Consider the following 24,459-nt stretch of genomic DNA (forward strand, 5'->3'; position numbering starts at 1 on the left):
ACAGCTGGGAGGTTAATTGGCAGCTGTAAATTATGCCTAGTGTATAGATGAGTGGTAGAATCTGGAGAGTCCTGATGGGAATATGGGGAGGATAGGGTAGGATTAGTGCAATAATCAGTGATTGATGGTCAACATGGAAACAGTGGACCAAAGGGTCTGGCCCATGCTGTGTTGCTCTTTGACTGTAGAATGAGCCTAGTTTCTTTTTTAAAATAAAGTCTGAGAGGCGATGACAGAGGTGTTCGTGGTTATGAAATATTTAGGTAAATGGTTACAGGTGTGCCAGACCGTAGGAGCAGGGCCCCTACATAAGAATCAGTTGTGTAGGGAGAAGGACTGAGGCACTTGTTACTACACGGAGCAGCAGGAAACAAGCTTCTCAGTCAGGTTTATTATCACTGACACATGTCGGTGAAATTTGTTGCTCCACTGGTTCGTTGAAGAGGACACTATAGAAAGGTACTTGAGGGAGGAAGGAGGGGAAGAGTCAGCAGCTGGGGGCAAGTCTAACTATCTGGGTAGAAGTCTGAGTGAAATATCATCACTATTATCATCTTGATGGGCTTGGTGTACAATACATACGACCCTGTTCCACTTGATGGTTAGTTTTTCAGCTGCCACTGAAAAAAAGACTCAGCTACTTTCAAATCCCTTTCCTAACTAAAGTGTTCTCTGAATTCCTTCCTTCTCACTTTCTGGGCATTAGAAGTGCACATCACCATTATCCTTCGTTATGCTGGTGTATAAATTGCCTGATGATGTTATCCCTCATACTCCCATGCGAGCAAGCATGAAGCTTAAAGTTCGGCAGCAGTGCAGGAGGACACAACCTTTCATCAAGGGTTAATAGTATTTACCAGTTGAAGCAGGGAGCAAAGGTGCCAGTGTGAAAGCGGCTTTACAAAGGCACATCATGTACACTTTTTATTGTGGTGTCATACAATTGTAGATCAGCATTGGCGGCCCTGTTGAATTACTCAGTGTTGTCAGGTGAGCCCGGTCAGTTGCTGTGGTGTTGCTGTTCCAGAATATGTTTTTATTTGCTCAGGAATAAAAAATACAGACCAATCTTGTGAAGCTCCAAAACCTGGGCAAGCTGACATTCCATTTGGGGCTCATTAGAGCAAAGCCATCTGGTACTCTTCAAGCAGAGCATAGTTTGTGGTCACAACTGTTGAAGGACACACTTTGCAGGTAAAACCTTGTTTATTTTTCATGGAAGCCATTGCCCAATATTTCAATGGCGTATTCAGTGATGAACATAACTTTGAGTTTTCCCCAGCTTTCTCTCTTGGACTCGGACTTGCATTACTTGCGTAAAATTGTCTCATTAGATAGGCCTCTTAGAACAGCCTGGTGTGCTGCTGGAAGGAGTCCACACAGGGGAGTAATTCGGTGCCCAATCAAAACCCCTGGATGGGAATGGAAAAATGCATTTACAGTTAAATTATATCTACAAGTTACAAAGATATACACACCTCAGAATTAGAATCAGGTTTAGTATCACCGGTAAATGTTGTGAAATTTGTTGTTTTGCAGCAGGTACTTTGCAATGCATAATAATAAAAACTATAAATTGCAATAAGAAGTATATATTTTTAAAACAATTAAATTAAATAAGCATGTAAAAAGAGAGGAAAATACTGAAGTAGTGTTCTTGGGTTCATCGTCCATTCAAAAATCTAATGGCAGAGGGGAAGGAGTGTTGAGTATTACTAAAATGTTGAATGCTACCTTCAGGCTCCTGTACTTCCTCAATTGAAGATAGCCATGAGAAGAAGGCGTGCCCTGGGTGATGGAAGTCCTTAATGATGTATTCCACCTTTTTGAGGCATCACCTGTTGAAGATGCCCATGTTGGAGCAGGCTCAGTTTACAAATTTCTGCAGGGTTTTCCAATCCTGGCAGTAACCCGTCCTTACCAGACAGTGATGCAACCAGTTAGCATGCACTCTTTATGGTAGAAATTTGCAAACGTCTTTGTTGGCATACCAATTTTCCTCAAATTTCTCATGAAATGTAGCTGCTGTCACGCCTTCTTTGTAATTGCATCAATATTTTGGGATCAGAGATGTTGACACCTAGGAACTTGAAACTGCTCACCTTTTTCATTTATGATCCCTCGATGAGGACTGATGTGTGTTCCCTTGACTTCCCCTTCCTGAAGTCCACAATCAGTTCCTTGGTCTTACTGATGTTGAGCGCAAGGTTGTTGCTGCAACACAACTCAACCAGTTGATCTATCTCACTCCTGTAGGCCTCCTCGTCATCATTTGAAATTTTGCCAACAATAGTTGTGTTGTCAGCAAATTTATTGATGGCATTTGAGCTGTTCCTAGCCACACGATCATGGGTGTAGAGAGGATAGAGCAATGGGCTAAGCACATATCCTTGAGGTGTGCCAGTATTGATTGCCAGCAAGGAGGAGATGTTATTTCCAATCCACACAGACTAAGGCCTCCCAGTGAGGAAGTCAAGAATCCAATTGCAGAGGGAAGCCTAGGTTTTGGAGCTTGTTGATTAGAACTAAGGATATTATTGTGTTGAATACTGTGGTGTGGACAATAAATAGCAGCCTGATGCAGGCATGACTTTTGTCCATGTGATCCAAGGCTGAGTGGAGAGCTAGTGAATCCACTGTAGGCGTATTGTGGCAATATGCAAATTGCAATGGTCTACGTCCTTGCTTAGGCAGGAGTTGATTCTAGCCATGACCAACCTGTCAATGCACTTCATCACAGTAGATGTGAGTGCCACTGGGTGATGGTCATTGCGGCAGCTCACCCTGCTCTGCTTGGGCACTGGTATGATTGTTGCATTTTTGAAGCAGGTGGGAACCTCTGACTGAAGCAGTGTGATATGGAGATGACCTTGAATACTCCTGCCAATTGGTTGGCACAGGTTTTCAGAGCACCACCAGGTACACCCTCAACCTGATGCCCTGAGAGGGTTTACCCTCTTGAAAGATGTTCTGGCATCGGCTTCCAAAACAGAGATCACAGAGTCACCAGATGCTGCAGTGATTGACACAGATGTAGTTTTATTTTCCCTTTCAAAGTGTGCATAAAAGGCATTGAGCCCATCTGTGAGTAAAGGATCACAGCCATTCATGCTGATAGGTTTTGTCTTGTAGGAAGTAATGGCTTGTAACCCCAGCCAGAGCGGACAGGCAACTGATTCTGTCTCTAAGCTCAATCAGAATTGTTCATTCATTTCTTAAACTAGCCTTCAATAAGTCGTACCTGGACTTCTTGTATAGTTCTGGATCACCGGTTTTGAATGCCACAGATCTAGTCCTCGCAGACTATGAATCTTTGGTTCATCCATGCCTTTCGGTTTGGGTGTGCCAGGTATGTTCTTGAAGGCACGCACTCAGCCACACAGGTCTGGATGAAGTCAGAGACAGCTGTGGCAAATTCAAAGATGAATCTCTGAACATTGTCCAGTCCACCATCTCAAAGCAGTCCTGAGAGTACTCCTCTGTCTCCCTTGGCAATGGCTTCTTGGTCCTCACCATTGGTGCTGTGAACTTTAGTCTCGGCTTACAAGCTGGGAGTTGAAATACAGCCAAGTGATGGGACTTTCCAAAGTATAGGTGTGGGAGAAGGCATGGTAAGCGTTCTCTCACGAAAATGATTTATTTGTCAGGTGGCAGTAAGAATTTTTTTTATTTGAAGAATACAGTGAGATTTTGTGTTTATTATCTTCCACTTAAAGATTTTTCAACAGTTTTGGGGATTATAGGATTGTTTTTGTCTAATTAATTCTGCAGATTAATTTACACAAGCATATGGTTACTATCCACATGTATTTTGTTTGTTCTAAATTGGATGTATCTGTTTAATTCATTTTATTGTTTATTGTTTATCCCTGAGAAGATGGTGGTAGTTAGTTACTGCCTCCTTGACTCACTGCGTTGTTGACATGGGAGTTTGAGCATTTTGGCCCATGGATGTGAAGCAATGTTAAAGCAATGAGACAAAATATTTTAAACCATTTCAAAGGAAAACAAGAGAGCCGGGAAATGCAAATCTTAGTTTGTTCCTTACTTTTAGCAAAAAATGCACGTTCAGATGGTAGTATGATGACATATGCAATTCACATATTTATACCTATAACCATAGAAAATTCTTTTCTGTAGATTAGTGTCAAACAAACCAAATTAAATCCACTGTGATTCAAAACAATAAAACATGAAAACTTCCAAGTGAGGTGAATATTTTTTATAGGCCTGGAAAATAATCTCAGGTTCTGGGACCTCCACCATGGTGGCTGTAGGAGTTGACTGGCACTGCTAGAAGTCATTCTGACAGCTTTGAACACATTTCTTCTTCCTTTTTCTTCTTTAGTTTGTGCATCTTGATCTTGGGAAGGTGCATTTAGTTCACTGGAGTATTCTCTTCTATTCCTTCTATTCTAATCCTATTGCTCCCTTTACAATCTGATCTCTCCTCTTGATTTCCTCATCTACCACATCATCTGATGAATCCTCTGTTTTCGTATCTTTATTCACTCCTTTCTTTTTGACCTTCTATTCATCATACTGGCTTTGGTCTTTGCTTCTAATTTAACGAACAGCTTTTTGTCTTCCTCTTGAAGTTCAAGCAATAATCTCAATGCATTAAAAGTAGATTCTGGTTCTTTATACTCACAAAAGCCAAATACTTGCACTTCCCTGAAGCTCTTTGAACTGTCTTCCAGCTTAAAACCAAGTCATATTTTGCAAGTAACTACCTGATTAGAAGCTTTCTTGTTGCCGATGAACACTGTTGTAGTTGAGCCACACTTTCATGCTTTCTCTGAGCAGCATGGTCCAAAATACTTTTCAATCAGAGGTGCAGATGTTGGCACCAACATCTGTTTGCCTCTGTTGGGGAACAGTTCATGGCATACAGCCTAGACAGCTGTGGCATCATCCAGTACCTTTATTCATTTTTATTTGGTTTCATTGCAGGGCATGTGGCAAGCAAATAGTTGATGGAACTCCAATCAAATAGTGGTTGTTTCAGAAAATCACATCCCTGCAATGCTGGTCCTTCTGTTTTTACCAATGTGGCTTGTTGGCTGTTGTATTTCACTGTTACGAATGTCATTCCCACAGGAGTTATCGTTTTCTTCTTAATTGGATATCTGCAGGCCTCAGTTTAGTATCTTTGAAATGCCTTTCAGTCTCATTTTCTGTAATGACTGAAACAGCCAAACTAGTGTCCAATTCCATTTTAATTAATTTGCCATTCACTTCTGGTGTAAGCCATATTGTTCATCTATTGTTTGCATTCAAATTGTAAGTCTCAAGGGTACCCAATCCTGCGTCACTCTCATCATTATCGGGTTTTTCATCAATAGCATGCAGATTAGTGCTCCTTTTGAAACTACAAATTTTTAACTTTTTTTCTTCCCTGTGCAGTCCATTTATTTTTGTCTGTCTGACATGCTTTTTGTATGTGTCCTAGTTAGCTGCATTTTCTGCAAATTTCATCTTCAAAATTGTATTTGTTTGGTGTTTGTAGCCCCTGCCCCAATGGTAAAACAATTTGTGCAGTCAGGCTGGTTTCTGTATAGATGTTGCAATTTTGTTTAGACTCACTTTCATTCCTGACTGCAACTTATTTGCGTCTCTGTGGATTAAAACAGCGATTTCAACTTTCTGGGCCAGGCAGCATCTATGGAAAAGAGTACAGTTGCTGTTGCTGTTTCGGGCCAAGACCTCCCAATGAAGGGTCTTGGCCCGAAACATTGACTGCACTCTTTTCCATAGATGCTGCCTAGCCTAGAGAGTTCCTCCAACATTTTATATGAGTTACTTGGATTTCTGACATCTGCAGATTTTCTCTTGTCAGCAATTTCAATGTTTTTTTTTAAAGTATAAGTTGTGCTTAAGTTTGGAGCTGTTTTTGAATTCTCTCTTGTAAGATTCCACAAATTAAACAATCTCTCAGTGCATCATTAAACCCATCATTGAAATGACAATACTTAGACAATTTCTTCAATTCATCTAGGTAAGCTGAAATGTACACCCTATCCTTTTGATTCTGCTTATGAAATCTACAGCGTTCTGCAATCAACAATGGCTTCAGTTCTAATTGACAATATCAGCAAAGTTAATTTCTGCTGGTTTGGTTGGAGCAAACCTTGAAGTAAATGTATGTCTTTAAACCCAATGCACTCAGCAAAATTGATACTTGTTTCTCATTGGCCATTTCATTTGCTTCAAAATACTGTTCAATTTGCTAAGTATATAATATTTAGTTATTTGTTGTGCAATCAAACATATCTATCTTTCTGATGTAGCCAGCCACTTTTGCTTTTTTATGATTACAATCACCCAGTACTCACTCTTTATGAGCCCATGAATTCTTCTGTTTACTACCTGGAAGAGAACTTACAAGTGGTGGCACTGGGTATTCTTATCCTCCTAGAGGGAGATGTCCTGAATTTGGGAAATGCTGCTGGAGACTTAGCAAATTGTACACATCGGGGGCACAGCATGATCAGAAAAAAAAGGTAAAATCCAGATGACAGTTCAGACATAACCTTGGAAATTAAAGAAGGAGCTAATTGAACAGCTCCTGAAGTTAGCTCTGTTATGTACTGTAAGCCAATAGAATTTAGGGCTCTAAGGGACTCGAGATGTGAGAATATGGTTAGGAAGTGGAATTAGTATTGACTCTAAATTCACTATGATGATGGCTAAATTATTTGATCAAGTCCACTTTACATAATATCTCAATGTTCCCTGAATCCCTCAGCACAGAAATCAATTGACCCTCAACTCTTTCCCTTTCCCTCAGTCCTATCTCTTGTATGTCCCGATCTGCCACTCAAGTCCACAGTGAGTTGACCTTGACCCCATAATCTTGATTCTAACCCTAATCTTGACACCTTGCTCGCTCTGGTCTTTTTCCACTAAGCTCTGAACATCCAGCCTTGCTTCCTCTTCGACAGCGTTCTGTTTCCTCAGGAACTACAGGCTCGTGAACCTTACATCAGTGGTGTAAAAGTTAGGAAGGCGCTCTGAAGGATAGGATTTACTTGCATTTGGAAAAGCAAGAAATGCTTAGGGATAGTCAGCATGGCTTATGAGTGGGGAATTATATCTCATAAATTAGATTGAAGACTTTGAAAAGAGATATGGTCAAACATGGGTAAATGGGACTAGATTAGAAGGGTACCTTGGCTGGCTACTTGGTCCAAAGGGGCTGTTTTGATGCCAAATGGCTCTATGACTCCGTGAGTTGACTGAGAGGATTCACCTTGCAGGGCAGTAGATACTGTCTATATGGACTTTATTAAGACTTTTGACAATGGTCCGCATGGTAGGCTAGCTTAGAACTCATGGAATCAAGGCTGACCTAGCCTATTGAATGCAAAATTGGCTTGTGATAGAAGGCAGAGAGTGATAATGGAGAGTTATTTCTCACATTGGAGGTCTGGTATGGGTCAGGAATCTATGCTGAGTCCCCTGTTGTGTATTATACAGATTAATGATTTGGATGGGAACATAGGTGGCACAATTAATAAGTTAGTGATTGATGGCAGAGACAAAAGTGAAAAAGATTGCCTATCTTGACTGGCTTGAAAGAGTTGGTCTGTTGAGCCTGTTTCTGTGCTGTACAACTTCAGGAATCTATGAATCTATAGTTATGCCTCAAATGACAACACAGTTAATCTCTTGCTATAGCTCCAACCCCACTTTTCTTTTCAAAGTACATGTTGCATCATGCTTATCTTCTACAGATTTCTTTGCTTGCACCCTTCCAACCTGTCCTGCCAGGATTAGGCATTTATAAAAGTCAGCAACCGCACCGTCCGTGATTGTCACTAATGGAATCCAGTATTCCTTGTCTTCTTGACACATCTGGAGATCTGACACTGATGACCATCCCAATCTTTTCCAAACTCGCTCCACCATCATTCGACATCCTCACTGGTCCATCCAGTGGCATTCAGAGACTCACCAGCATCAGTTCCCTATCCGAACTTGCGCCACTACCTCTGAGTTGGCCTGATTTCTCCTCAACTCCCTCCTAATCTTAACAAGGTGCATCTAGGAGCCGAGAGTGTTATGACCCTGACCTCCAGAACTTCAATAAGCACAGGCAGTATGTGAGATCACAGGGTTAAATGAGGACAAGAATGCTGCTTAAGTGCCTGTCCCTTAAGTAATTGATTTGTTGGGGAAAAGAAGTTTAGTAAAATCCAGTTGTTCTGTAAGTTGACTGTTGGAAAGTGGAATTGGTATAGGTAGCTACTTCATGACTAGCATGGGCATAGTGAGCTGAAGGACCTATTTCTGTGCAGAATGAGTCTATAACTTTATATCAATCAGTTTTTCTAACCAATACATCTTGCTGATGATTTCTTTTGGGATGCAGCACTTTGAATGGCATTTGGGGGCATTTCACAGTGGAAAAAGATATTGAGCAAACAAAGTTCAGGCCCAAGTCAGGAGGTCCAATTTCCCAAACAGGCATTGCGCATGAAACTGTCTTCTTCTGGATTAAACTCACTTTCAATTACGCAGCTCAGTTTTCTTTGGAGTTTGGCCAAGTAATTCTTAGACTACTGGCTCTCAGTTGTCTACTGAATTAGTGACAATTTCCTGTGATTAAACATTAGAGTAACCACAGACACCTTTCTTGGTGATAGACTTTATCGCTTGACCCAGTGACTGTTTGAAACAGACTATTTCCAAGTTTGATCTCACATCTTACTCCAGGACCTCACTCCATCTACCCTCCATCTCCACACCTGAACATACCCTCCTGAGTTTGTATTGCTGAAATTCACGCGCGTTCCCCCATGACCTTTCAGTGAGGTGTCTGGTAGAGTGGACAGGCAGCCTTGCTCTGTAAAGCTGGAGTTATCCAATCACAGACTGACAGCTTGACCCATTAACCTGTGTGCTGCTGACCCGCATGAACTCCAGTTAATACCAGGATTGGGGAATCAGAGGACGAGGCCATGAAGTCCATTGTGCCCAAACTGGGTAAAACAGACCAATCTAGGACCACTCCCCAGCCGCCAGTCTGCAGGCTGTGGGTTACAATACTGTAGATACTCATTGAATGACTTTTTATTAATGATGAGCTTCCACCACTTCTTTTGGCAGTGTATTTGAACATCACCTCTTAACACTTCGACCAGCTTGCTTTGATCTGTGCCTCCCAGTTATTGACCTCTTTGCCACAGGAAAAAAGCCCTTCCTATTCACCCCATTCAGGCCTCCCATAAATTGCCTCCTTGTTTCAAGGAAAACAACTGAGTCTATCCAATCTCCCCTGTTAGCTAGAAGTCTCCAGTTCTCACAGTGCCCTTCTAACTCTCCTTTGTACCCCTTTCTGTATACAGACCTGTATGCATTACTCTGACTCCTCAACTTCTTTTTCTCCATCTAACTCAGACTCCTCATCTTTTTTTTCTCCACACCAGCCAACTTCCCAACTCCTTCCTTCGCCCCTGTCACCCACTCCCGGTTTCACCTATCACCTTGTGTTTTGCCCTCCCCTGCCCCCACCCTCTAACTCTAACTCATAATATTTTCTCCAGTCCTGCTGAAGGGTCTCGGCCCGCAGCATCGACTGTGCTCTTTTCCATAGATGATGCCTGGCCTGCTGAGTTCCTCCAGCATTTTCTGTGTGTGTGTTGCTTGGATTTCCAGTATCTGCAGATTTTCTCTTGTTTGTGTTACTCTAGTTCCAGCTTAACCACTGACTTTTTTCACACTTCTAGCACTTCACACTGAGCATCACTGTAGTAAATGGAAACAGGTGAAGAACTCCAGCTCAAAGAGTCAGGGATAGAGGACAGCCTGAAAAGAGTACTGCACCTTGCAACAGTATTAAGCAATGTTAAATTAAAGAATCAAGTGAATTTTAAAACTCCTCCATGTCTCTACCCATCCCTTTTTGTGCAAACTCCTCCGGGTGCTAAACCTTTCTAGAAGCCTAAAACCATCCAAATGCCCAAGGCCATGTACTGCTCCAACTCTGTCTCCCAATCAACTGTGTATTTCGTTGCCCCACCATTGTGACCAGTCCACAGGCACTTTGACGTTAAGCTCAATCAACTCTCTCCCTCAAACACAAACCCCGATGAGTTGCTGGATTTCCAGAATATGACACACACAAACCTAAAGGCCCTCTGCAGGTCAGGCTGCATCTGTGGACAGGAATAAAAAATCAACTGTTTGGGCCAAGAACCTTCATCAAGACCGAAAACACTGTTCTTTTGGGTCTCTCCTCTAGGACTGCTTCTTTGAGCAAGAGTTCATCGTCTGTTTTCGTATGTTGCAGTGTAGCTCAGTGCTCAATTTTGTTTTATAAATCCGACAGGAAGAATTGCAGTGAATATTGTTGGGTTCTGAAAAGAAGACTTTTATTTTTCAACGTCATTTGCAACTTCAGGAGCTGTAAAGCACTTTGAAGTCATTGATACGCTTCATAAGCAGTTTCAAAATAAAGCAATTCACACATAACATGCTCCCTTGAACATCAATGTAATAATGACCTGGTAATGTTCTGATGTTCTATGAAGGACAAACATTAGCCAGGAAATTGTATAGAACCCATCTGCTTTTCTTGGAAGAAGCACTATGGGTTTGACAAGGTGCTGTACACAAGGCTGCTGAACAAGTGCAGAGCCCGTAGTGCCAGAGGCAAGGTTCTGGCATAGACAGATGATTAGCTGATTGGTGGAAGGCCGAAAGAGGGGGGATAAAGGGGTCGTTGTCAGGATGGTTGCTGGTGACCAGTGGAGTTCCACATGGGGTTGGGTCAACTTAACACTTGATTTATTAATGGTCAGAATGAAGGAACTGATGGCTTTGTAGCCAAATTTGCTGACAATACCAAGATAGATGGAGAGACCAGTAGTGTTGTGGAGGCAGGGAGTCTGCAGAAAGGCTTGGACAGGTTAGGAGAATGGTTAGAGAAGTGGTGATAGAAAAGGTGGGGAATGTGGGGTTTTGCACTTTGGTAGGAGAATAAAGGAGTGGACTGTTCTTTAAGTGGGGAGTGAATTCAGAAACTGGAGATGCAAAGGGACTTGGGAGGTCCGGTTCATAATTCCCTTTAAAGTTAATTTGCAGAATGAGTTGGCAGTAACAAAGGAGAGGATATTTCCATTAATAGGGGAGTCTAGGATTTGAGGGGCACAGCATCAGAATAAAAGGATGTCCCTTCAGAACTAAGATGAGGAGAAATTTCTTCAACCAGAGGGTGGTGAATCTGTGGAGTTTGCTACCACATAGGGTTATGGTGGCTAAGTCATTGGGTGTATTTAAGGCAGCAATTGGTAAGAAGATTAAGAGCTATGGGGAGAAAGAAGAAGAATGGGATTGAAAGAAATTCACTATGAAGCAGACTTGATAGACCAAATGGCCTAGTTCTGCTTCTATAACTGTAGGTTCTTTAGAATCCACTCAAAAACTTGGAAAGGCACCTTAGACGATACTGCACTCCCTCAGCACCACACTGAAGAATCACCCTGTAAGCAATCTATTGATTACATCAGACTATAGTTTACCGACTACAGTTCCACCTCCAAGCAAACTTATCCCCAAAGCCACACATTGGGAGTCAAAGCCTCTCTGGATCTTTTACTTCAGACCACAAGCAGTAAGGAACATGCTTTCCCCAATGTCAACAAAATGAAAGGGTTGGTCATCCAGTTTAGAAAGAAGGTGGCGCACATGCTCCTGTCTACGTCAATGGTATTGAGATGAGAGGACTGAGAGGGTTCAGATTTTACATTCACTTATTTATTACATGTACATCGAAACACACAGTGAAATGTGTCATTTGTGTCAACCAACACAATGTAAGGATTTGCTGGGGGGCAGCCCACAAGTGTCATGAGGCCTTCCAGTGCCAACATAGTGTTCCTACTATGTTCAGCAGAACAATACAGCAACAACAACAACAAAGCAGCCCCTATCCTCACACCCATCCACCAACTCACATGCACTGACAGGCTTCCACTCCAGGTCAGGCTGCCTCCTGGCCTCCAACCTCCTGTGGACTCCGAAATTCTCCCCTGTAAAACCTACTTGGCAGTGGAACATTACACTCGACGGAGCTGTCGTTGAATGTAAACAATGAATGTATAATCACAGCCCTCTCGAGCAAAAAAATTCCAAATTCATAACCCCTTAATTCATACGTTTAATTGGTAATTGGTCTATTATTGTCACATAACACTGAGATACAGTGAAAAGTTTTGTTTGAATGCTATCCAGGCAGATCATTTCAAGTACAGGTGCATTGAGGTAGTACGAAAGGAAAACCAACAACAAAATGTAGAATATGTTATGAAACTCAGAGAGGACGTGCAGTGCAGATATACAATTAGGTGCAACAGCCATGACAAAGTAGGTAGAGAGAACAACAGTTTATCTTTATAGTATGAGATCCATTCAAGAGTCTTATAACAGTAGGGTGGAAGCTGTTCTTGAACCTCGTTTTCAAGCTTTTGTATTTTCTGGCCAATAGGAGGAGGAAGAAGAGAAGCTCTTTTATTTTTTCTGAGGCAGTGTGAAGTGTAGACAGGGCAAGTGGAAAAGAGTCTGTGTTTCATGATTGACTGGCTTGAGTTCACAACCCATAGAACGTAAAACATGTATCAAACTCGGCAATTTCTTGTGGTCTTGCCAAATCAATCTTAGTCATGAATGGCCCATCTCCTTTGTGAGAGTAACCACTGGATTGAGATTATTCGGCTGGAAGACAAGACATTTATCATTGCTACACCTGGCCTCTTCAAGCATAAGGGTTCACTGACAAAGAGACTCCTAAACTAGGTTTTTCACCTGACCAGACTATGCAAATACCTTTTCTCCACAGAATCTACCTCCTCATGAGAGTTAAAGAATATAAAAGCATGATGGGGTGGGGGAGACAGTTCGGAACTAAAGCAGAAAATGTGGGAAAAACAGAGACATAAGACTGCAAGCTCTGCAGTAGAGCAACACACATAAAATGTTAGAGGAACTCGGTAAGTCAGGCAGTATCTATGGAGGGAAATGAACAGTTGCAGACCGAGAACACCGAGAATCCACTCTTCCACCTCCTTCAACCTTTTATTCAGGTTCTGCCATTTTTCTTTCTAGTCCAGATAAAGGGTCTTAGCTGTTCGTTTCTCGCCATAACTGCCTGACCTGCTGAGTTCCTTGAGCATTATTTACGAAAGACTGGAAAAACTCAGCAGCTCAGGCAGCATCTGTGAAAGTGAAACTGTCAACGTTTCTTCAGACCAGTCATGATCTCATTGAATGACAGAGAAATGTAAAGGGAATAGTCTATTCGTGTTCCTTTTCCTGAAGTTCAATGGTTCTCCCAATGTGTATCATCAAGTTTTATACTAATACCAGCCTAACCCTATGTATCTCAGAGTTGTTTGAAGTCACAGGGGGCAGCTTACTTGAATCATAAATGTGAATTTAAATATAAGCTGGTTATGTACAAAAGCAAACTGCTGTGAAATTTGAAATAAAAACAGAAAAGGCTGAAGATACTCAGCAAGTCAAGCAGTATCTGTGGTGAGGAAAACCATTCTGACAGTTCAGTCCCTACCATGCAAAAATGTATCAACTCTTTCTTAAGTATATTTAATGAGGTAGCCTCTACTGCTTCCTTGGGCAGAAAATTCCATAAATTCACTATCTGGGAAAAGCAGTTCCTCTTCATCTTCGTCCTAAATCTACTTCCCAAACCTTCAGGCTATGTCTCCAAGTTCTAGACTCACCATTGGAAACAACGTTCACTGAGGATGGATGGGATTGTTTGGTGTGCTTGCTGACCTTGGTCACGTATGAGGTCATTAACCTTCTTGCAGCATTGGACCAGGTTCCAGAGAATAGCTTATAACATTAACTTTCTTGAGAACTTCCAATCCCTTTGGATCTCTGACCTGGGCCTGGACCATATAGGACCTCACTCCTGCTGTCAACTAGAGTGCCTCCTCTGTGCATGGCTCCATCTTGTGGTCCCCAAGCTCAGAAATGAGAGTCAACATCTCCCCTTTTGTATAGAAAACAGATAGAGCAGATTAGCTCCAGTTGGTGTTGGAATTCTTGACATTACCTGCTGCTATTATATGCCAGTTAAAAGTGACACAATTAGATGCTGACTCATGTTAAATAGTTGCATGAACTGCTCGTGATTCTTAGATGCGGAGATCACTGGGTCACCTAACGTGTTTCTCTGCAGCTTGCTTGTTTACTACCTGTTTCTCAGCATGAATGAATCTCCAGGTCCAGGCTTCTACTCCCACACACCGGGATGGTTGAAAGACTGCATACAGAATGTGACAGCATTATTTTTTTTAATGTGATTTGGAAAGGGAGTGAGCAAGGTTGATTAATGGAGCTTTGCGTCAGGCCCTGATGATGTACCTGGTCCCCAATGGCCCTCTGTTGATCGACGTTTTCTAAAGTCAGAGCATAACTTCTCTAATTGATGCCCCAACTAATGAAGTCGAGGAGACCATATGCTTCCCAAACTATACTATCAAACTCAGTTGTCACCTTTACGTACCTTTGGACTTGTACTCTCTGATTCCCCATGTTCCTCAATACTCGCTAAGACCATACAACTTACTGTACACTGTACATCCAAGTGTCATTAGTATTCACAAAAGGCAACAACTCACATTTGTCTGGATACAATTCCATCTGCCATTTCTTGGTCCATTTCACTCACACATTAATATCTCCCTGAAGCATAAGACTTCTCTCTCAACCTTCAATAATTTTGCTAATCTCCATGTTAAATGTAAACTTACTGACCATTCCTCCTACATTCTTATCCAAGGCATTCACATATATTACAAACAACAAAGGTCTCAGCACCAGTTCTTCTGAGATACCTTTATCATCACCCTCACTGAGAAGCCAATTTTGCATTCAGTTTTCATGGATGGTTGCGAAGAAAAAGTACTTCAGGATGTATATTATATATATTTCTCTGACATTAAATGTGCCTTTGAAACATTTGAGCTTGCCTTAGACCCTATGGTCCCTCACCTTCTGAACCACCCTCCCATTTAGGATCTTGTCAAAGTCCACGCATATCACCTATATTACCCTGTCCTCATTAATAAGCTCTGTTACCTCTTCAAAGACTTCAATCAAGTTAGTCATATAGGATCTGCCCTTGACAAAACTGTGTTGATTATCTTTGATTAGTTCTTGCTGATAAATAATCCTCATCCTCAGAGTGCTTTCCCATAACTCCTCTGCCACTAATGTTAGGCTCACAGGTCTCTGATTATCAGACATCTCCCTGGCGCCTTTCTATAAAGGGGTGTTTATATTTGCTGTCCTCCAATCACCTGGTTTCTAATTGTGGCCAGAGAAGTTTTAAAAATCTCTGGCAGAGCCCCAACAATATCCTCCCTTGACACCATGAGAATCTTGGAATGAACCACACCCAATTTAGAATTTATCTAACTTTAAGTCTGCCAAGACATCTGATACCATCTCTTTATATAAGGAGCCCCACCCTAGATTTCCACCTGGTTCTTCACTGAATTCTCCAACTACAATGTCTGTTTTCTTTGTGAATGCTGATGAAAAGTATTCATTTATGATCTCACCTGTACCTCTGGTTTCTGCACAGATTGACCCTGTTGCCCTAATGATCCCTACTGGTTCCCTCCTTACTCTTTACCCTTAATATACATATCTTTAGTCCTGTTTGTCAATTAATTTTTGTGACTCTGCATTCTCTGCCTAATTTTCTTTTTAAACATCTTCCTATATTTTTATGCTCTTCAGGAGTAACACAGTGTACTGATAAGTAGATGCCGTGTACATGGACTTTAATAAAACCTCTGACAAGCTTTCACATTGGAGGCTGGTTGAGAATGTGAGGGCCCATGGGATCCAGCACAAGACAGCAAACTTGGCAACACGTGACATATGTCACATCTCGACCTGAAACATCGACTGTCCATTTCCCTCCATAAATGCTGCCTGACCAGATGAGTTCTTCCAGCCCCTTTGTATGAACATAGAACATAGAATATTACAGCACAGTGCAGGGTTTTACCTTTTAACCTACTCTGCTATCACTCTAACCCTTGCTTCCTATATAACCATCTATTTTTCTATCATGCACGTGTCTATCAAAGAGGTTCTTAAGTGCCCTTAATATATTTGGCTCTAGTACGATCCCTGGCAGGCTATTGTATGCTCCCACCACTCTGTGTGTAAAGAACTTATCTCTGATATCCCACTACACTTCCCTCAAAATCACCTTAAAACTACACCCCTTCAACTGGCCATTTCAGCCTTGGGAAAGAAGTTTCCAGCTATCCTCTCTATCCACGCCCTGCTATAATTTTGTATCACTCTATCAAGTCACTTCTCATCCTCCTTCAGCCCAAAGAGAAAAGCCCTAGCTCACTCAACCTATCTTCAAAAGACCTGCCCTACAGTCCAGACAGCATTCTGGTAAATCTCCTCTGTGCCCTCCTTAAAGCTTTTACCTCCTTCCTGTGATGAGGTGACCAGAATTGAAACAATATTCAAAGTGTCATCTTAGCCAAGGTTTTATAGAGCTGCAACATTACCTCATGGCTCCATCTACTACCACTCTCTGCCTTCTATAGGGAAGCCAGAAAGACTTCCCGCACCTGCAGCCTCTACCTCTCATACATTTCTATTTTTGTCTTTATCCAGCCCTGGGTATCCTTTGACGTCCAGTGGTCCTTATATTTGTTACCCAGCTTTGACTTTTACAGGAACAAGTCGGACTTGAGCTCTTGTTGTTTCTCCTTAGACTGCTTCCCATTTTACATTTCCCTGCAAGTGGATGTTCCGGATATTGAGTTTATCACTGAAGCATGGAGCACTGAGTTGAGAACCAGCTTGAGAATGATGAACAAAGCAAATATATAAGTTGAATTTAGTGGTGAAGTTTCTGGCGAGATCTGCACAGCACAGCTTGATGCTCCAGGAAACCACAGCAGTGATTATTGAACGTTGCTAACACGTGTATGAAACATCCCACAGAATGAGGCAGTATAGTGGTGCTGTTGTTAGAGCCATTACCTTACAGGTAAAGCAACTCGAGTTGAACTTTGACCTTGAGTGTTCTCTGTGTGGAGGTAACACATTCTCCCAGTGACTGTCTGGACATGGAGGGCTATGTTCCCAGTGCAAGTTCATGGGAGCAGGCAGTGTAAATGGTTTCAGCATGGACTGAAGGGCCTGTTTCTGTCCTGTTCTTTTTTATGACTCTATCCCAATGCTGGTTACTAGGTTACTTAGCCATTGTAATGATTCTTTGTAGATATGTGAACAGTATAGTTTGGGTAGTTGGGTGAGATTGTGGGGAGAATGTGTGATTAGTATAGAATTTTTTGTACATGGGTTCTTGATGGTCATTAAAAAAACTGTTGGGCGAAAGAGCCTGCTTCTGTTCTATGACTATGACTTGGGGATTATGTGCAGATGGAGGCTGAGTATAGATGAGGAAGAAAAGAATGAATCTTTGAGCAGTCTGAATGCTGGCAGGGGAGAAGCTGAAAAAGCACCAACTGGTTTGGAACCCGTTAGATAGATGAGAAAGGTGATGGATGGAAAAATGATGGAAGAGAAGGTGAAAGAGAAAGGGAAAATATTGGCAAAAGAAAAAATTGTATGTTTAGATGGTGGGGAGATAAAGTGACTGTTCTAAAGAGCGTCTTTCGATTGAAGAGGTATATAATGACATGACTGCAATCAGTGACCTTTACTTTTTCCCAGAGCTGGGGAACCAAGAACCAGAGGGCATAGTCTTAAACTGAGAGGGAAAAAATCGAATAGGAACCTGGGGGGCAATTCTTCCCATACAGAGGCTGATATATATATATATATATGTATGGAATAAGTTGCCAGAAGATGTGTTTGAAGCAGGAACAACATTTAAAAGACACTTGGCCATGTACATGCATAGCAAGGATTTACAGCAGGAATTCCCAACCATTTTTAAGCAATCAAATCTTACTATTAACTGAGGGCATGTGGACTCTAGGTTGGGAACCCCTGATTTAGAGCAGCAGTGACCAAACACAGACATATGGAATCAGCTTAGATGGGATCTTGGTCAGCAGTGATGAGTTAAGCTGAAGGGCTATCTGTCGGTTAGGCTGAAGGGTGCTCTCTGCGCTGTATGACTCTAGGTCATTCGTTGTGTTATGTATAGGAGATAAACTAGGATCAGGGAAAGCAGTAAGCACGGAGATGGATAATGATGATCTGTGTGAGAGCTTAAGGAAGGAAAACAAGGAAGAACATTGATTAACTTTTAACTGTGTCGGTGATGATCATGAACTAAATACAGTCATTTTTTTTACAGGATCTACTCTTTGCCTCTGAACGATGTTGGAAGGGCTTCCCATTCATCAAGACATAGCTTGACTTAGAAAGGTATGCTGTTCATTTCTAGATTTTCAAACAAAAATTCACTAGGATAATTGCACAACTACATGCAAAATATTATCAAATTATCTCAATGAATGTGCCTGACACTGGAGCGGAGGGAGATGACTGAATAGTTTAGAACAGCCCGCTCATTCACTTGGAGCATAAAACACAGTGCTTCAAGGACGAAGTGGGTCAGGCAGCATCTGCAAAGGCAGGGGGGATGGTCAATGTTTCAGATCAAGACCCTGTATCAGGACCGAGGATATAAAGGAAAGAGGTGAGAGCGAGTGGGGAGAGAGGGGCTGGTAGGTGTTAGATGGATCCAGGTGAGGTGGGGGTTATGGGCAGATGGATCCAGGTAGGGTTGGAGGAAGGGAGGGCTTTGAGGACGAGGCTGGTGGTTAATAGTAGAAACAGTAAATAACAAAAATGGGTAGATAGTGCCAGGTTGGATATGGGGTGGGCAAAGATAGAGACCAAGGTTTTAAGTTGACAAGTGGAGCTAGATTATGTAGGGACAGAATAGAAGAACATACTTCATATTCTGCTTGGATAGTCTACAACCCAATGTTATGTATATTTCAGGTAATCTACACCCCCACACTGTTTTTCATCTCCTACTAGTCCATTTGGGTCTCCTTCATTTTGTTCACCTTTCTACCCTTCTCCCTCTACATTATCGACATCCCTAAGTCATGGTGGACAGGTGGAAGCAGATAGTCTTCTCCCAACAAGTTCCACATGCAAATCATCCACACACCTATCCACCTGGATTTCTCTTCCCTTATCCTTCCTTCCCTATCCCCTACCCCATCTGGATGCATCCGCCATCATCTTCCCCTGCTCATCTGGATCCACCTATCCGCTGATGGCCCTTGTCTCACCTCCCCCTCTCACCTCTTCATTCTGGCTATTTTTCCCCTTCATTCTCAGTCCGAATGCAGGAAAACCTGACATTCTGACTGTCCACAGTTACTTCCTCCGCAGATGCTGCAAAATTTGTTGAGTTCCTCCAGCACTTTGGTTCTTTTTTCTCTTCCGGTTCCAACATCTACAGTCTCATGTGGCCGCAGTCTACTATTTTGTTTTCAGTTTACTAACTGTTTGGAACTGTTCACCAAGGATGGTGCGAAGTTTCTGACTGTCTGCCTGGCACAGCTGAGGACAAGATAGATAGATAGATAGATAGATAGATACTTTATTCATCCCCATGGGGAAATTCAACTTTTTTCCAATGTCCCATACACTTGTTGTAGCAAAACTAATTACATACAATACTTAACTCAGTAAAAAATATGATATACATCTAAATCACTATCTCAAAAAGCATTAATAATAGCTTTTAAAAAGTTCTTAAGTCCTGGCGGTAGAATTGTAAAGCCTAATGGCATTGGGGAGTATTGACCTCTTCATCCTGTCTGAGGAGCATTGCATCGATAGTAACCTGTCGCTGAAACTGCTTCTCTGTCTCTGGATGGTGCTATGTAGAGGATGTTCAGAGTTATCCATAATTGACCGTAGCCTACTCAGCGCCCTTCGCTCAGCTACCGATGTTAAACTCTCCAGTACTTTGCCCACGACAGAGCCCGCCTTCCTTACCAGCTTATTAAGACGTGAGGCGTCCCTCTTCTTAATGCTTCCTCCCCAACACGCCACCACAAAGAAGAGGGCGCTCTCCACCCTAGGGTCATCATCCCTAATCATGCACCTCAGCCAACCACCTCTCGCACCCCCACATCATGACTCTGACTGAGACCGGCAAAAGTGTTGCTTGTCTGTAAGTTCTCTGTCTGTGTAACTGTGTGCACTGAGGTACAATCTCCCACATCATTCACTCTAGCTGAAGGCAGTTATTGCTTTCAGACCCAAACTCATCTGGAAAAGGAATCTGATAATTACAAATGATAATCCTCATGTGTGTTTTGTCCTGCCTTTATTGGGAGAAAACTACCCAGGCCATTTGGGATATGAGCCTGTCTCTGACCCAATGGTGTGTTAAAGCTTCCAAGGCCATGAAATTATACTGGTGTGCCGATGCCAGTGAACATTGTGTTTCTGAGAGGGGGGTTGTGTGAAATAAAGACTTGGCCAATTGCTCAGCACTTGATTTTGCCAAGCACACTATTTCAGTTCCTGAGTCAGCAGAGCATTAGGCAGTACTGATAGTTCAGCTGTGTGTTTGGATAAGAGCTCCTGTTTACAGCCCTTGTGACTGGCCTGACAGATGTGGAGATTCATGTGATTCTACAGGATGTTATGAGTCGCTTTCGAGGTTAACAAGGAATTCGGAGCTTTGCTCAGAACCGTGGCTCGTAATGTTGAAAGGAACAGGCTTATTCAAACATACTCAGAGGCTTTCTGCATTTCTCCTGCAAGAATAAACAGAGTTAGAATGCAGAGCAACCTCATAAATGCGTCATGTCCCAGAACGTCCTACCTTTCACAGGCATGTGATGAGTGGATATTGTTAATTGTGCAGTAAGTACAAATGGCAACACAATGCTAAAGGTATTTTATTCAATTCAATAGTTCAAGGGGTAGATCTAAGCTGCAGAAAAGCCTTTGTAATACAAGAGAAAAGAGAGACAAGTGATGAGTTGGCACCATTCAGACAGGCTGCTAAAGGGCACAAAGCTTCATTAACGAAGTGACAGGTGAATCAGCTGCTCTGACAATGGGATGTGAGGTGAATTTGAAATACAGGCAAACCCCACTTTAACATAGAAAGTTACAGCTCAGTACGGGCCCTTCGGACCTCGATGCTGTGCTGACATTTAACCTATTCTAAGATCAATCCTTCGCTCCTACATAACTCTCCATTTTTCAATCAAACGACAGCAGTTTGAATAACAGAAGTTCGGCTTTACAGAGTTCACGAATCACCGCTGAAAACCTGGGATACAGAATTAAAATTCACTCTTATGAAATTCATGTGGAACAAAACTAAATAAATAAATAAGCACAGAGTTTATTTTTTCAACTTTGTTTCTGGACACATGCGCAACTGACATTACGGAAATTTGTGAAGCGGACTATTTTCCTTAAATGCAGCCCTCATGCCACTCTCCCCGGGGAGGCGGGGGTTGGTGGGTCACCTGTATAACATTGTTGCTATTTCTTTCAGAGTGGTTAGCAAACCTCTATTCAAATTTAAGGTAAATAAATATCAACAAAGATGGATGGATCTGAAAGTCCTTGCAAAACTTCAGGATGAGAATTCTTCCAGAGATCCAGACCAGACAGAAGTACACCATTCTCATCAACTTTTAAAAAGGCAACAGAAAGGGCACCACGGTATTGTAGTGGTTAGTGCGACGCTTTTACAGATTGGAGTGTCGGAGTTTGGAGTTCAATTCCGGCATCCACTGTAAGGAGTTTGTACAACCTCCCTGTTGTTTTTCTCTGGGTGCTCTGGTTTCCTCCCACAGTCCAAAGACGTACCTGTTAGTAGGTTAATTGGTCATTGTAAATTTTCCTGTGATTATGCTAGGATTAAATAATAGGTTGCTGGGCAATGCATCTCAGTGGGTCAAGAGGGGCTTTTCTGTGCTGTATCTTCAAATAAAATAAAACAAAGGTGCAGGTTCTCCCCACTTACAAACACCTCAAAGTTCAAAGTAAAATTTATTATCAGAGTACATACATGTCACCACATACAACCCTGAGATTCTTTTTCTGCGGGCAAAATGAAGATTCTCGGGGTTTTATGTGACCTACAATACGTAGAACCCATTCATAGTAATGAGTATTTGGGAGGTGAGTGATTGGATCTGCTGGCCATTGGGGGGCTGTGAACATCTGCCGAGTGGAACTCGGTTTGGAGTTGGATTTCCGAATTACCAATTGTCCGGGTTATGATCACTTATAAGATTATAAAATCAGCTTTACTTGTCACATGTACTTCAAATCATCGTTCATATCAAATCAAAACAGTGGGGTTCGTGCTGGGCAGGCTGCAAGCGCTACCATGCTTCCAACACCAACACAGCATGCCCACAACTTACCAGGCCCAAATGTACGTCTTTGGAAGTGAGAGAAAACTGAAGCATCCGCAGGCAACCCACTAGGCAATAGGGGAAATGTACAAACTCTTTACAGAGAGCGGTGGGAATTAATCCCCAATTGGAGACTGCTGCCACTGCAGAGTGATGTGCTAACCATTACACTACCACGTCGCCTATTACAGGAACAGAACCCAAATGTAATCTAGGGAGAGGCTGTGACTTAGAAGCTTTTACTAATCAGAGAGTTTGACATCCATTGAGAGAGAAGTTACTGAACATCCTATCAAAGATGAGACAGTGGACAGAAGTGAGATCTTAATTTACTGACTGTTTTTGAAGATGTGACAGGACTTAATGGGGTAAGAGAGTGAAATTCAACAAACCCTTTGATCACTTCCCCTGGAATAACAGCTGAATATAAAATTTGAATATATTTACAACTGGTTTAAGAAGACACTGAAAGTGGTGGTCCAGGCATTAGGGCCATTTTACTGGCAGTGTCTTGGGAATCTGCGTTATTTTGTCTTGTTTAAAGTGGCGTCCAGAGAAGGGTAGCACCTCAGGTGAAGGGGCTTGTGGTGTCCATTCTGGTCACCTTTGGTCCCCACCTGACACTCAGCTCTCACCTGTGGCTCCAAGTAGCTGTCTCTCTGTGACAGCGACCACTGCTTCGAAAGGCAGGCTAAAGCAGGTGAGGAGAGCTGGCAGCCTCATAGCCTGGTGAGATAAGGTCATGCCTGTCTTAGCACGTGAAGTCAGCTCTGGTGGACTGGGTGGATGAGATCTACAGTGAGATCCAACGTCCTGGAAGGTGGCTCAGGAACACTTCGAGGAGAGCAAAGAGCATGACAAAGCACAGAAGCTGTCATGATCATCCACTGAAAGACTCCATTTTGTGACGCTTGTTTGTATCTCTGGACTCGGACTTCCGAGGTTGAGAGAGTGGAACTGCTCCAGTGCCACGGCTTTTCCACTTTAAAAACTCTCCCGCACAGGTTTCCTGTCGTCGTCGGACATGATGGACAACCACCAATGCCTTCATAAATTATTCAGAATTGGGAACCACATGCATAGTGGCTAAATTTAAGGACAAAGAAACCAAGCAAGCTTCACAGCATGAACCAGAGGAAGAAGAGAATGCACCAGGAATCGGATAAACAGTTAGACTTACTGTGTTCAGTGTTGGGAAGTGCTGCGTGTGTGAGAGAAAATCATTTAAGAAGGGACTAAGACAGATGTGGATTCATCCATTTTGGCATCTCCTCCAAATCTCTGTATTTACCAATGCCCGAGGAGGTGATAGAAATGGATACAATCACATTGTTTAAAAGGCACTTGGACAGGTTCTTGGATAGAAAAGGATTAGAGGTTGAATAAGGTCAAATAGGATTAGTGTAAATAAGCAACATGATTGTCATGTTGAAAGGGCCCATTTCCGTGCTGCATGATTGTATAATTCAATGATTTATAGCCCCAGTCAAAGCCTCAATATCCCTTTCTCCATCTACCACCTTACTACATATTCAGAGCAACAACCTCCAGCTGGATACTGCCTACCCTCCCCCTCCAGGTAACTGGATTGCTGTGTTCAGGTCTCTCACCAAGACCACTTCCCCTATTGAAAACCCAGCCAGGTGCTTGTCACTATAGTTATCTCTATGTAAGAGATCTCATAACATTAAAACCCAAAGGGAGCAAGGAGCTCTGCTGGTGTCCTAGGAATGTTTAGCCCTCTGACAACTGTATGTGACATGTTGCTGTGCACAAGTTGGTTGCTGTAGGATGAATTCAATGAGACCAGGGTTTGTTTAACTCGGCTTCGATGACAGGAGCTGATCCATGGCCATATCCTGATACCAGCAGGAGACTCACAAGCAAAACTGTCACCAAAAGCAACTGTCTGAAGCAACTATGGAATTGAAAGGTTGAACAATAAGTTCAAGGACCACATTATTCGGGGGGAAAAAGTTTGAGGGATGATTTAACTACAGATTTTAGGATCTATATGATAAGATGTGGACCATAATGATATCTTTCACCCTATAAG

General features: G+C 42.3%; 1 protein-coding gene across 2 annotated transcripts in view; it reads left to right on the forward strand.

The window, feature by feature from the left end:
• Positions 1 to 24,459, forward strand: part of LOC140714198 (sorbin and SH3 domain-containing protein 1-like) — a 394,119-nt gene that overhangs the window by 130,530 nt on the left and 239,130 nt on the right. For both annotated transcript variants that reach the window (XM_073025130.1, XM_073025154.1), the window contains exon 2: positions 18,341 to 18,411. The gene's annotated coding sequence lies outside the window, so the exon portion shown is untranslated. The remainder of the gene's footprint in view (positions 1 to 18,340; positions 18,412 to 24,459) is intronic.

This window comes from Hemitrygon akajei, chromosome 21 (assembly GCF_048418815.1).
Source record: "Hemitrygon akajei chromosome 21, sHemAka1.3, whole genome shotgun sequence".
NCBI classification, from domain to species: Eukaryota; Metazoa; Chordata; class Chondrichthyes; order Myliobatiformes; family Dasyatidae; genus Hemitrygon; species Hemitrygon akajei.